Source organism: Pelophylax lessonae (assembly GCF_965119305.1).
Source record: "Pelophylax lessonae genome assembly, chromosome: 1".
Lineage (NCBI taxonomy): Eukaryota > Metazoa > Chordata > Amphibia > Anura > Ranidae > Pelophylax > Pelophylax lessonae.
Window position 1 is genome coordinate 297,646,962 of NC_138768.1, and position 6,000 is coordinate 297,652,961.

Genomic DNA, 6,000 nt, shown 5'->3' on the forward strand with positions numbered 1-6,000 from the left:
ATTTCGAATGATAAATCCTTCATTGGACGTTTTTCACATATGCCTAGTGCAAACAGTTCGGCCGAGAATCACATTAACCTGTCAATTTATCATTCGTTCGGCAGAATTTTCCATACTGTTCCTTCGATTTTTCGGCTCTGAAAAGTTAAAAACTATTTTCTATTTGTGCCCATTAACTGGACAAAAAACGAACGATCGGATCAAATGACAGATTTTCAAACACTTTTTCGGCTAGTGTATGGCCAGCATCACTGCGGCAGGCTGGCCCTCCTGCGCGCTTGGTGCTGGGGAGCGAGCACCCCACTAGGCAACAGGGATGCCGATGCATGGGGTCGGCAGCTCCGATTGCCGCCGGCCACCCCAGATCGCTCCCCGCTGAGAGAGATGTACGGTCAGCTGTTGTAAACACAGCTGACCGTTCTTCTCTCAGAAATGTTAACAGAGCGCCTGTGATCCTTCTATATAGGATCGTAGGTCTCTATGGTCATTTCACAAGACCCTCCCCCCACAGTAAAGCCCCGTACACACGTACCGATGGTCGGCTTACAAATGTTCCTCTTTTCTCCCCGGGATGTCGGTGTCTGCTGAAAAGTGCAAAGACAGCACAAGGACAGCACAAGAATTTTGTCCGCCGACTGCAGAAGTGATGTCATGTAATGGTTAACTTTCCCTGTGTTTTCTATTTTCTGAGCATGCCCAGTCTTGCAAATCTGCGGTCTGTCGGCCGAATTGTGTACTGACAGGCGAACAATCGTCCGTTCTGGTGTCGGCATACAAAAATTTTCATGTTTGCAAGAAAGACTTTTGTCCGCGGATTGTGCGCAGACATCTGTCGGAGGCACCATACTAACACGCGTACAATCGGCAGATCCTTCGTCCACCGACGTTTGTATGCCGACGATCGGTACGTGTGTACGGGCCTTTACTAAACACTTCCCTAGGCTCACACTTAACCCTTTGATCGCCCATTAGGTTAACCCCTTTCCATGCCAATGTCATTATTACAGTAACAGTCCATATTTTTAGCACTGATTACTGTACTAATGTCACTGGTCCCCCCCAAAAGTGTCAAAAATTTCAGTTAGGGGTCCGATCTGTCCACCACAATGTCGCAGTCCCGCTAAAAATTGCAGATCGCCGCCATTACTAGTAAAAAAATAAATAAATAAATAAACATGACATAAATCTTTCCCCTAGTTTTTAAACGCGATAACTTTTGCGAAACCAATCAATATACGCTTATTGCGATTTTTTTTACCAAAAATATGTAGCAGAACACAAATGAACCTAAAAAGATTAAAAATTTTTATTTTTATTTTTTTTTTTGGGAATGTTATATAGCAGAATGTGAAAAATATTGGGTTTTTTTCAGAATCGTCGGTCTTTTTTTGTTTATAGCGCAAAAAATAAAAATCGCACAGGTGATCAAATACCACCAAAATAAAGCTCTGTTTGTGGGGAAAAAGGGACATCAATTTTATTTTGGTACAGCGTCGCACGACCACACAAGCAACGCAATGCAGAATCGCAAAAACTGGCCTGGTTATTAAGGGGGCAAATTCTTCCAATCCAGAAGGAGTTAAAGACCCATATACACGATAAGAAAATCAGAAGTAAAATTTTGTACGACGAACGATCTGCCGATTTTTGAATCGTTAGGATAGTGCTTTTGACAGCCGATTTCAATTTTTTTCGTAGGACAAAAAGGGACTGTGTAGGCTATAAAGTTTTTATCGTACGTGAACACCAGGTCCGATTTTCGTTTAATTAGTACAGTTTTCATCCGAAAAAAATCGTAAGAGCAAGACTAGGCATGCTCAGAAACTAACAAATACATACAAAACAATTCAACACATGACATCACTTCTGAAGTTGTATTCTGACGTACAAGAATTTTCGTATGAAAAGGGAAATATGTATCAAATACTTACCGTAATTTTCCTTTCCTGATGCCAATACATATGATATAGCTCCGCCCCTATATCCACCCATAGGACCTGTCCAAATCTAAAAAAGTCTGACCGAGAGCAACCTCCCCCATTTTCCGTATAAAGCACAAAGATCAGAGGGAGGGTTCGTATGCTTCCATGTATTTGCGTCAGGAAAGGAAAATTACGGTAAGTATTTGATACAATTTTCCTAACCCCATATCAGACATCAACAGCAGGGTGCAGACAGGGCCGGTGCTTCCACTAGGCAAACTAGGCAGCCGCCTAGGGCGCATTGCCACCTAGGGGCGCAGCCACGAGTCAGCACTCACTCACCGTCATGAATGATCCTTGTGAGCTGAGGGGAGGGGCGGCAGTGGGGGAGGAAGAAAGGACAGAGGAAGATGCCAGGTGTCTGGGGCAGTGGCAGAACTACCAGGCCCTGGCTTTCCACCATTGTTGGGGGAGCCCCAAGGGGCAGGAAAGGAGCCCACCGGAGTGCTACCTGCATAATGATCCTCTTCGTCTGGAGCTGAGCGGCCTAATCCCTGGGCGGGAAGTGACTCTCTAATCTGAGCTGGTGGGCAGCCGTTCATTTCCCTGGGTCGGTATTAAGCAGGGAGTGGAGGAGAGCTGAACCTGAGCTCGGCACTGGAGGACGGCACCTTTACTGGAGCAGAAGCGACGAGGCAACGGAATGGTCTGAGGATGTTGGTGATGAAAGAGGTGGGGAGCTCTCTGACTGCTGCTTCTCCCTCCAACAGGAGCCGGTTGGAGCTGTGGTGAGCACTGTGGTCCAGGAGAGGAGCGTCCTGGGAGAAGGAATAAGCAGGATCATTGTGAAGGAGGGCAGAGTGCAGGCCACTCTCTTGATACTGCCCAGTAAGTGTCCCCAGAACAGGGAATCAGGGTCCCTGAGTGTGACATGGAGTATCCCTGGTGTGAAAGAGAATTGCGGTCACCAGGTATGCCATGGGGAATCGGAGTCACCAGGTGTGACATGGGGGAGAGGGGGTCACAAGTGTAACAGGTGTTCGGGGTCACCAGGAGTGCCATGAGGAATTGGGATCCCTGGGTGTGCCATGGGGGATTGAGGTGCCCAGGTGTGACATGGAGGAACATCAGGGTCCCCAGGTGTGACATGGAGGAACATCAGGGTCTCCGGGTATGACATGGAGGAATATCAGGGACCCCTGATGTGACAGAGGAACATTGGGATCACTGGGTATGACAGCATTACACTGAGGAACCATCAGATCAGGGTCACTGGATATGACATAGAGCAGTTTTTAACCCCTTCCCTTTTTTTTTTTGGGGGGGGCGCAAGTAGCTGATCTTGCCTAGGGCGTAAAACAGTCTAGCACCAGCCCTGGGTGCAGAGCCACTCTTAACAATGATCAGTCCAATAAATGAATGTCCATATATAAAAAACAGTTGTATCTGGAAGAGTCCCCACACCAAATGCCATGAATCCTAGAAGCACACGTCACCATTGTGAAAAAGGATGGGGTCCTGCTTACCAGATTGTGTTGACCCTCAAATTATAGAGAAGTCAACACAAGTAAATAGAAAACCAATGTGATCAATCTATGGCTGGACCAGAAATCCACCATGTCATCTGAATTGAAGCATTGGTTCACCTCCTCTCCAAATCCTTATTACGCTCCCTGCCGGGAGGTAAACGATCACACCTAAGAAATGTGAAAATACCTTATTACTGTGCTTTCGAGACATATTTGTTAGAATATGTTAGGAATTCAAAGCAAGATATTTGCTTTCCAGAGGCTTAGTTTGACAATATTTCAGGACTTTGGTGCCAGGAAAGTGAAAAAATGCTGCCTTACATCACTTGGGCCTTCCACACGCCCAGCCTTCCAGCACCTGAACACGGCCCCTAGTCCCCTTCCTGAGGCGCCTGCGTGACCAAGCTGCGCCAAACTAACCTCCCGTATATTTGGTGCCGTGAGCAGCATACATATAATAAATAATGAGCTTTTGAGAGGGAGGGTTTAATGCTGCAAACTTAGTCTTTATTTGACAATAGACAAGAAAGCTTGAATTGTTTTCCTCCCAAACTCCACTGTAGTAAAAGCTGCTGGATCCACCCTGTAGTGTCTTAAGAACGTATGATGTGATGACCAGTTAGCCACTCTGCACACTGCCTCCAGAGACACTCGTGCACATGCTGCCCAAGAGGAAGACATTAACCTGGTTGAGTGAGCTCCAACCACCTCCGGAGGATACTTCCCTGCCGCTCTATGTGCTCGATGAATAGTTTTAATTATCCAGGCTGAGATTAGCTGGCCGACACTTCCTTGCCCTTAAATTTTCCGGTAGGTAGGATGAAAAGTCTGTCAGAGCTTCTGAAAGCGGAAGTACCCTGGAGGTAGGATTTAAGGACTTTTGGAATGTCCAGCTCATGCAGGTCAGCATCTGATGCTGCTAGAAGCACCCATTCACTGGAGAGCAGTGCTGTATCTTGGCCTAGGCCAACAAGGCCCAGGCCTAGGGCAGCACTTTGCAGGGGGGCAGCAAAAAAGCTGATGGGGCTGCTCTGATATGCTGCCCTGATGGGCACTGATACGTTGCACAGATGGGCACTAATAGACTGCACCGATGGCCACTGATGAGGCAGGACTGATAAGCTGCACTGATATGGCTGCACTGATAAGGCAGAATTGATGGGCACTGATGAAGCTGAACTTATGGGTACTCATGAGGCTGCACTGATGGGCACTGATAGACTGTGGTTGTGGTCTGTGGTTTACAGATGACAGGGCGGGTCATAAACAGGAAAGGGTGGGGCCTTTACCGGAAGGGGTGGGTCATATTTAAATTAGGGGTGCCCAAGTTTAGTCAGGCCTAGGGCAGCACAAAACCTAAATACACCACTGCTGGAGAGGTGAAATATTGAAGCCACTTTTGGGACAAATTGATCTACTGGTCTCAGCACAACCCTGTCTGGGAAGAACATGGTATAACGCTTGAAGTTCCGACACTCTTCCCCCTGAAGTTATGGGTATTAGAAAGGCAGTTTTTAGGGTTATGTCCCATAGCGAACAATCTTCTGTAGGAGCACAAGGAGGGTTTGCCAGAAAATTGAGAACTATTGCAAGGTCCCACTGAGGGAACCTATTTCTCTTGGGAGGGTGTAGTCTGAGTACCGCTCTCATGAACCTCTCCACCAAAGGGCTTGCTGCCCATTTCTTTTGGGTAAAAGCCGATATGGCTGAAACCTGCACTTTAAGCGAACTAAGGCTGAGCCCCAAATCCAATCCGGATTGCAGAAAAAACAGGACTTGAGACACATTTGGGTCACTGGGGTCAAACTGATGTCCGGCTGCAAAGCTTGTGAACCTATCCCATTTTCTGGAGTATATGGAATTGGTTGACCCCTTTCTAGAACTCTGTAAAGGTCTAATAACCTCTGGAGTACATCTTAACTCTTGTAACCCCTGCCTTTCAATCTCCAGGCCGCTAAGGCCAGTCGTGATGGATGTGGATACAGGATTTTTCCCTGCGACAGAAGATGAGGAGTCACTGGCAGAGTGATAGGATGGCACATGCTGAAATCCATTGCCAGTGAGAACCATGGTCTACTAGGCCAGTAAGGCAATATTGCAATAACAGTCAGATTCTCTGCCAACAATCTCTTCAGAAATTTCAAGATCAGAGAAATTGGAGGGAAGGCATACTGTAGGCCAGTTGCGCAACCCAAGGATGTCCCCTCTGCCAATGGATGTGGATAGCGTGAGAGGAACCAGCTCACCTTGTAATTGGTTGATGAAGCAAAAAGATCCATTTGGGGATGCCCGCATTTGTGGATAATCTGCTTGAATATTGCAGGGCAGATGGGAATTTTCAACCCACAGATGCCAGCGCAGCGGGGTGGGGTGCCACTTGTGAACACCACTAGTATCCAAAATTCTGGAACTTCTGGCAGTTTTCATAGCCACCTTGCTGCTTACATACAGGGTCAGCCAGTCCTGCTACATCTGGACAACACAGCAGCAGTGTCTTACATACAGCGACAAATTCGTAATCGACTGTCAAAAGCACCATACTAATGATC